The 9,611-nt window shown below is 35.6% G+C and overlaps 1 protein-coding gene across 3 annotated transcripts in view; it reads left to right on the plus strand.

Annotated features, from left to right (window-relative positions):
* LOC107671291 (polypeptide N-acetylgalactosaminyltransferase 13) overlaps positions 1–9,611 on the plus strand; it is a 59,805-nt gene that overhangs the window by 30,357 nt on the left and 19,837 nt on the right. The window lies entirely within an intron of this gene.

Below are 9,611 nucleotides of genomic sequence, written 5' to 3' on the forward strand. Positions count from 1 at the left end.
GCGGTGCCTTGAGAAGTGGATATACTCTTAATTTATGCCCCCATTTTTTTTTCAAGTGGCCCAGCAAAGGATGAACTCCCTGTGTTATAAACAGTGACATGCAAGACTAATTTTGCATATTTAGTTCACCCCAAAATGGGGCAGTAGTATTTGCATAGTCACTTAACTTCTGCTGCTTGACTTCACAAAGTAAGGATCATTATGAAATTAATATTAGCCATAAAAGAGGTACAGATTTTGCAATAAATAAAAATAAAATAAAAATAAATAGAAACAATTAACATTTTGTCAGAACCTCTAGTAAATTACATGTTATTTTCTTTAGTTGTCCAGAATCGTAGGAGAATCATGATCTGTATTTGAAACAAAAATTGTGATTCTCAATTTATGCAGAATTGTGCAGCTCTGCTCCTGCATGTGACTGACTGTTTGCTCTAATTGACAGATTTTATTATTGTTATTATTATTATTTATTTTTTTTCTCTTTTAATTGGCTGAGAAATCAAATGCACTGCTGGACAATAACCAATCATTTGTGTTCTATAATATTTTTCCTATATTTTCCTAATGACAATTTTATGATTTGTTTATATACTACAAACACTTTTTACATTTTTATTACAGAATCAGGCAGAAGATATATGTAATAAATGCTGTCAATGAGCACTGCATTATTCAGATGCTTTTTTATTACGTAGAGATGACTTGAAAAACACATAAACCATATATTGTTGCAATGTGTTTACTGTATTTACGTTCCATCAGTCAAAACATTTTTTATCAATGCTAAGGTAACAAAAATGTAAGTACAGAAAATATCAAAAGTACGTACAAAGAAGTGACATTACAAGCAAAGCACCGTTTATACATGTATATAGGCTAACAACAAATAAATATTAATATAAAACAAATAAATAATATAAAACGAAAGCTTTAACAAAATAAATTAAAAAGGTGAAAAAAGTTAACTGTTTTAAGAGCTTTAAGATTCTTGGAAGATGCAATAGTCTGAATATACTGTTGAACCTCTTTTTAAAGAGGTTCATCTTTTTGATGAGTGAATTTATAACAGTGAATATGAAATTTTGCAAAAAGTAATAATAGGTTAATGATAAAGTATTCATTAATTTTATCTTTTGTATATTAATTATATTAAAGAAGCCAAACAGTACATCCTTAAAAAACAGACAAAATGTTTCTTTTTTATTCAGCTTAACTACAACGGAGATTGCTTTGGCTACAGCGATAGCGGGATGCCTTGTTTATATACAAACACTTTTTTTTTTATTACAGAATAAGGCAGAAGATATATTTTGTCGTTTCTATAGCCAACTGTAATAAATGCTATGTCAATTAGCACTGCATTATTCAAATGCTTTTTATTACCTGGAGATGACTTGAAAACACACATAAACCATATATTGCAATCGTGTGTTTATTGTCTTCATGTTTCATCAGTAAAAACCTTTCTTTGTATTCAGCTTAGCTACAGCAGAGATTGCTTTGGCTATGATAGCTGAGTGCCTTTATCCATATTAGGGATTTCCTGGTGTCATAAGTTATTACTTCTACGAGTCAGTTTTGGACTTTCTGGGTTTGAGTATGAATGAAACACACTGCATGAGAGTGTTTACGCCTCGGTCCTGACCGCATCATCGTCTTTGGGTATTTTTAGGGAATTTTTGCATTAATTCAAATGCGAATGGATTAGCTACTCACGTGCTGGACTCTCATGGTTTTGGCTAATGCAGGACAACTGAATGATGCTCATCAGAGGGGATTTAGAAGTGGGTATACGCAATGCTGACTGATAAAGAAGTGGGTATACGCAGTATACCTGCGTATTCCCTGCACTACACCACTGGTTATGACTACTCTCAAGCAAGTCTTTTTAACTAAATGTAAAATATAGGGCAAAAATGAAACTGAGACCACAATTTTACTAGTGAACTAGTGAATTCAGAATATGGCCCATTAAAGCGGTAACCGTGTTCTCACAGGTCTTCATTAGTGTCAGCGTGAGGTATGGCTGTCTTTACAGAGATGCAGGGGTTTCTATAAATAGCACGTTGATTTGCATCTGTGGTCATGGTTGTTTTGAAAGGCTGTACTTATCTTATCGTTTGGCCTCCTTGACCCATTGCTGTGATCTGTCATTTGCCTTCTATATCCCTGCAAATATCCAGCTCTCCTCAAGCTTACACTGACAATAGGGAATTGTAGCGCACTAAATTTCTTCAAATCCAATTCCTTAACCACACATCCTCTTATCTTACTGTTTCCTTTTTGCTTGTACCTTTTCTTTCTCCGTCTCTCTCACTAGTGCACACACACACACACACACACACATACTAACATCTGTGGTTTACGGGGATTCTCCATAGTCGTAATGGTTTTTATACTGTACAAACTGTATTTTCTATCGCCCTACACCAACCCTACACCTAAACCTACCCCTTACAGAAAACTACTGGCAATTTTTTAATTTCATAAAACACCGTTTTGTATGTTTTTGAAGCCTTTTGTTTTACGGGGACACAGGTAGTGTCCTCATAAACCATGTTTACGTTGTAGTACCCATGTCTACAACATACACATACAACAATATATAATATATATATTAATAAAATAAATGGAAAACAAAACAAAATTAAAAAAACAATGTAAAACAAGGTAAAATATAGTTTTTGGGAGGTAAATTGTCTTAATTATTTTACCTTTGTCAGCTGTGGCAAAATGAAAATGTTTGCACACTGGTTCGACACATTGTGTTACCATTCCTTGACAAATTCTGTTCCACAACCTTTCAAGTGAACGTTTTCCAACAAAAGACACTTTTCATCTTATTCCTACCATGAAACATCAATATTTTATCCCCATTCAACTTTAACAGCCACTACTGTGCCACATCCCCCTAAAACATTTTTTACATCCATCTGTCTTGCTCATATTTGCTGATCTGGACAGTCCGCAAGCGTTTCTGCTATAGCGCAGATCAGTGGGACCTGATAAAGAAGTGGGTATACGCAGTATACCTGCGTATTCCCTGCACTACACCACTGGTTATGACTACTCTCAAGCAAGTCTTTTTAACTAAATGTAAAATATAGGGCAAAAATGAAACTGAGACCACAATTTTACTAGTGAACTAGTGAATTCAGAATATGGCCCATTAAAGCGGTAACCGTGTTCTCACAGGTCTTCATTAGTGTCAGCGTGAGGTATGGCTGTCTTTACAGAGATGCAGGGGTTTCTATAAATAGCACGTTGATTTGCATCTGTGGTCATGGTTGTTTTGAAAGGCTGTACTTATCTTATCGTTTGGCCTCCTTGACCCATTGCTGTGATCTGTCATTTGCCTTCTATATCCCTGCAAATATCCAGCTCTCCTCAAGCTTACACTGACAATAGGGAATTGTAGCGCACTAAATTTCTTCAAATCCAATTCCTTAACCACACATCCTCTTATCTTACTGTTTCCTTTTTGCTTGTACCTTTTCTTTCTCCGTCTCTCTCACTAGTGCACACACACACACACACACACACACATACTAACATCTGTGGTTTACGGGGATTCTCCATAGTCGTAATGGTTTTTATACTGTACAAACTGTATTTTCTATCGCCCTACACCAACCCTACACCTAAACCTACCCCTTACAGAAAACTACTGGCAATTTTTTAATTTCATAAAACACCGTTTTGTATGTTTTTGAAGCCTTTTGTTTTACGGGGACACAGGTAGTGTCCTCATAAACCATGTTTACGTTGTAGTACCCATGTCTACAACATACACATACAACAATATATAATATATATATTAATAAAATAAATGGAAAACAAAACAAAATTAAAAAAACAATGTAAAACAAGGTAAAATATAGTTTTTGGGAGGTAAATTGTCTTAATTATTTTACCTTTGTCAGCTGTGGCAAAATGAAAATGTTTGCACACTGGTTCGACACATTGTGTTACCATTCCTTGACAAATTCTGTTCCACAACCTTTCAAGTGAACGTTTTCCAACAAAAGACACTTTTCATCTTATTCCTACCATGAAACATCAATATTTTATCCCCATTCAACTTTAACAGCCACTACTGTGCCACATCCCCCTAAAACATTTTTTACATCCATCTGTCTTGCTCATATTTGCTGATCTGGACAGTCCGCAAGCGTTTCTGCTATAGCGCAGATCAGTGGGACAGATATTTCACCCTGATGAGAGACTTTCCTTCTTTTATTTATGTCTTGGCATTGTGCTAAGCGTCTGAGTTCTGCTTCGCTGCTCACATATTCATAAACGTTCTGCTTTTCTTATCTGCATCTGGCCCCTAGGGAGACCTGGGAAATGTAGTGCTATAGTGGGGTTAGAAAGCCTCAGCATCCTGTACAAGGACAATAATGAGATTAGCCTTTACTGAAACCTCTGTCAGTTCACTTGAGAGGGAAAGATTCAGGAGGAACTCTGTGGTAATGTGGAGCACAGGCGGGGATTGTTCCTGGAAAGGTGTCCCAGAGGTGCTGTGTTGTGGTCTGCAGACTGAAGCGTGTGTGTGTGTGTGTGTGTTTGTGTGTGTGATGAATAAATAGTGTGGTCTGGTATGTCTTGAGGCTATGGAAGTGGCTGTTCCGGAGAGAAAGACTGAGGTTATTTGAAATGAAGAGATTTGTGGCGCAACAGAGGGAAGTTCTTACACATTTAAAGGAATAGTCCCTGATAGCTCACGCACATCTCAGAGACGTCTATTTGGCGTCTGCATTTACATCTGCAAGACGTATTTTTTAGAGTGTTTGCACATCTGCAATACGTCTATCGGACGTTTCCTATCAGATGCCAAAAAGACGTTTAGAAGATGTCTTTTATGTTTATGATTTAGAATGTATGTAAAACTGAATCTTAAAGATGTCTATCAGATGTTTGTACACAGCAGATGATTTCCAGATGAAGCAATCTTTAACAGACATCTTGCAGACGTATGTGTGCTCTCTGGTGTCCACTTACTTGCTTGAAAGCTATTTCTAACATTTAAAACTGTATTCAGTGCATGGAATACACAAGCAGCTGTTTAAAACAATATTCACACTAGACATCTATTGTGTAAAATCTTCTAGTCCTAATCTGTACCTGAACAGGTTGAAAATCAATAAAAAATATGTGACGATTTAAGTCGGTTGATGTGTTAAATGAATCGCAATACATTTGAGGTGGGGGTTTATATGAATGTATTGCTCCCAATTCGCCTACTTATACTATGCCCTAAAATTATGTACTCTTTTTGTGAAGAAAAAGTACATACTTTTGAGTATGTAGAAGAATAGCAGGCAAGCTTTGGTACATACTACTTCATCATAGCTGCTTCTTAACGGACGCTCTGTTGCTTAGTTACGTGCATTCTGTCACCGTTTAAACTGCCCTATCAATCATCTTGTCACAGTTAACATCATCCACATTTCGTTTCATTTGATTTCCTACCGTATTGGAGAGAAATGAAGAGGCACGTTGATCTGGCAGTCGCGGGTCTATCATGCCGAGAACTCTGCTCATGTGTTTGCATAATGATGCATCTAAGAGTTAATGACCAAACGTATCAAAATATAAAAGTTCACAGTGTTGCTGCAGATGAAATATAACATGGATAACATTAAATTTATATTTTTCATCAGGTTAGACATTGATTTTTATCACTCAAATCTCTTTCTTTACCTGTCCGTGGTCGCGTATATCCGCCATGTTTGTAGTTTTTTTTTTTACAATTTTTTTATGCATGTTTGTAGTTCTAATCGAATCCTCGTCCACCGCGCAATGTGTTGTGGGCAATATTAGCCGTTAGAGTGTGCATCGATCTGCACTTCGAATTCTAACCGGAAGTAGTATAGCATAACGGGAATCTTTGGCATACTTTTTTAAACATACTATGATTTGGGACATACTAATTCTATTTTTGAATACTATTTAGGATGCATAGTATGTGAATTGGGACGCAGCATATCTCTTTGCTTAGCACGTCTTTGTTTATAGCTGCAACCAAGGAAACGCTGTATGGCTGCTGTTCCATAAGCGCCACCTGCTGTCAGAGAGTGAATTTTGCGTTTTCATTCAGCCCGTCTGCCGTTTTTGTTTCGTTCAGATATTTTATGTAGCATAATTTCACAAAATCAAAGACATACCATTCTGTTTTGCTTCAAATTTAGAATTTATACATTCTAATAAAAAAAAAGAAACTGCTCATGCTGCATGTTTGCAGCGTCTTTGTTTGGATTGTGATTAAAATGCAGTGGTTGCCTCTAATTTAAATAGAGCACAGGCAAAGCTTTAGTTTGAGATTTCAGAGAGATTACTTTAATTTGTATTATTTATTTATTTGATTTGGGATTTGTTTTAAAATTTCAATTTAGTTTTGTTATTTGCCATATTTAAATTTCGCAAAAAAAAAGAAATGTGCAGCATTTTGTCCGAGAAATAATGAAAGGACACTTTTTCATTTATAATTTGTCTTACATCTGATTTTGTTCAAATCGTATTGTGAAATCAGTATCGTGAATTGTATTGCATTGTGAGTTGAGTGAATCTTTAAATCCCTAATAAATACATTTTTTAAAAAGGAAGCCTGACCCGAGACCGACCTGAAAAAATTAGATGGCAATTTTCCCAAACCTGACTGGATCTGAAAGAAACAGCAGTGATGTTTGCACAGCCTGCAGCCCTGCAAGCCAGTGGCAAGTGGAGACTTTTTCAAACAGGTATAAAACAGACCAAAATCATAGATGACAAATTAAACACTATAGGCAAATTAGATGTAAAAGTATGCCCATTTTCCTAAATTATTTGTAGATTAATTCGCTGATCCTTTTTCATAACATTTATTTTCGCTATATTTTCAACCCATGTTTTCAGATAATGTAACCTTTGTGTATGCCAAAAATTTGGGATATTTTTCCCCCATGGATTTTTCATGAATTATTTGAGAAAATATACAGTTATGGTTGCTATTTGTTAAAAAAAAAAAAAAAAAAAAAAAGATTTATTTGAGTAGTATGGCATCAATTGCATTTAGATGGTTTTCTGTATTCATTATCTGACAACGATATGCTACATTGCTTTTTTGCTATGTCATAAGCTTTGTGTCGCACTTGAAATGCCAGGGACATTATTATATTAAAGGGGTCATATGATGCTGCTAAAAATAACATTATTTTGTGTATTTGGTGTAATGAAATGTGTTTATGCGGTTTAAAGTTCAAAAAACACATTATTTTTCACATACTGTACATTATTGTTTCTCCTCTATGTCCCGCCTTTTTCAAACGCGTCGATTTTTACAAAGCTCATCGGTCTGAAAAGCCAGGCGTGCTCTGATTGGCCATGAATACCTTGAATACCTCAAGCGTGTGACGGAAATGTTACGCCCCTCACATACTGTTGATGCCCTGTCCGGCCGGAGCGACGAGACAAAAACATTAAAACCCATTATAAACGAGGCATTTGTTGCATCCAGTGGGGACATAATTACTGATTATAATGACTTATACGGTCTTTTTACGCAAAGAGTATCTCTTTGGATTTGAGACTTTAGTCTTTGCAACTTTACAGATCTTCTTTATGCACCAAGAGCTTGTAACACTCCAAAGAGAAACGAAAAATTGAAATCGCATCATATGACCCCTTTAATATTAATAAGCAAATCCCTGCACTCATTGTCTCAAATGGCTCGGATGTTGAAATGTAGACTGCACATCGTTGCTGCACACACCAGTTTCTTCTAGGGTTTCATTAATTAAAATTCTTATTTTTTAAAAAGCAAAACACGATCCGAGTCAGAGATGACAAATTAGAAAAAAAATTAGATGTTAAATTATGTCTTATTAACAGTTATGCCCATCATATTCAAATTAAAATTACCAGAGACCCAAAGCTACTATCAGACCTGACCCGCAGCTGAGGTACCTGTCAAAGTTTTGTACAAGTATACTTATTAAGACCTCTAATTCACACTATTTGTCAAACAATGAAAATGGTTATTCATACAATCAAGCTACAAAAAGGACAAAACATCACTGTAGTATTCAAGTAGTCCTTATGATTCATGGACAATATTGAAATTGTTGCGTTGTATGAACCATATGTTGGCTTCGGGTAAAGAACAGAGTGAAATATAGATTTTCTGTGAATAACAACGTGCATTTCAGTTTGTTAAATTTTGGCTTAATATGGACTTTGTGGACTAAAAAACATTTATGTGTTTGTCCTGTTTGAAGTTTCAAGCAGCAGGAACATTGATTTTGCTTGGAAGAAAGAAAGTTATGTGTGTTTAGAACAACGAGAGTAAGTGAATGATTGTAAAAGTTTTGGATGAACTATTCTTGTAAATGTGGACTGAGCTCAGAGGGGAGAGATAGCACATAACTTAGACCCAGTGATCGCATCTGAGAGCAGCTCTGCCCCAAGGCATCTACTGAAACACACAAGATCATTTATCATCTGCACCACAGACAAAGAGAGACAGAGGGACAGAGAGAGAGGAGAGGTCACAATACAACAGAAAATATCAAGGCAGACATAAAGAGAGAAAACGCTAGACTGAGGAAGAAATGCATAAAGTCAACACTCAGCAGAAAGACACAAATGCCTGACGCTTCAGCTGTCAGTGTGTGCTCTGTTCGCCGAGGCCTCTGGGACATCAGCGTCTGTGTGTGTGTGTGTGTGTGTGTGTGTGTCGTGCAGATATATTATTCTCTCTGCTTGAGTCACACACGTAGAAGAGACCACCTGTCTAGATCATCCCAAAATGTGCATGTTTGTTTAATATGAGCTGAAATGGATAATGGAGAATAAGAATTTGGTTGCTTTTAGTTTTTAGACACTGGGATAGGCTCTGGTATCCCCGTGACCTTAAAGAGGATAAGTGGTTTGGAGAATGGATAGGTGGAATTTTGTTGTGAGCGCATAGGACATTTTATATAAACCGGGCATTTACTGGAGAAAAGTGAGGAAAAGTGATGTTGAAGCTACCTCTAGTGTCTGTAGTGAAAGATGCAGTGCTTTCAAATTGAGACTTTTGAGATTTTTCAGTGATTGAATATGCCATTGCGTTTTATTTTAGGCATATAATGTTAGTCTGAGAATCTGCCTTTTTATTAAAAAACAACAACAAATAAAATGAATTAAATAAAAACAACTGTGAATATATGGATATGTATAACAGTTCATGAAACCCCCCTTATTTCAGCACTGGTTGATCACATTACATCAATCAATCAATCAATCTTGACAAATGTCTTGTTTTTAGCATAATTGAAAGCATTAATTCTGCAAACTTATTCCTAAATGTCTTTAGTGATGAAATAGCTCATCACTGTCAAATGTGTTTTAGTGTCTATATTAAATTACATAAAATTATTCATGATATTGTCAACTATAATAAATATAAAAAATGTCAGAAATGAAATTAATTTTACAAACTCTATTTTGAAATGAATATAATAGAGCATTTCTAACATTTTACCATTTTAGGGCTATTCACAATATCTTAATAACTTGTTTTATTCATTTTGTTGCTTCATAAGCAAATGACACATTGTTTCACACACGTGAGAAAATAAAGGTGTATA

Source organism: Sinocyclocheilus anshuiensis, unplaced genomic scaffold (genome assembly GCF_001515605.1).
Source record: "Sinocyclocheilus anshuiensis isolate Anshui unplaced genomic scaffold, SAMN03320099.WGS_v1.1 scaffold284, whole genome shotgun sequence".
Taxonomy (NCBI): Eukaryota; Metazoa; Chordata; class Actinopteri; order Cypriniformes; family Cyprinidae; genus Sinocyclocheilus; species Sinocyclocheilus anshuiensis.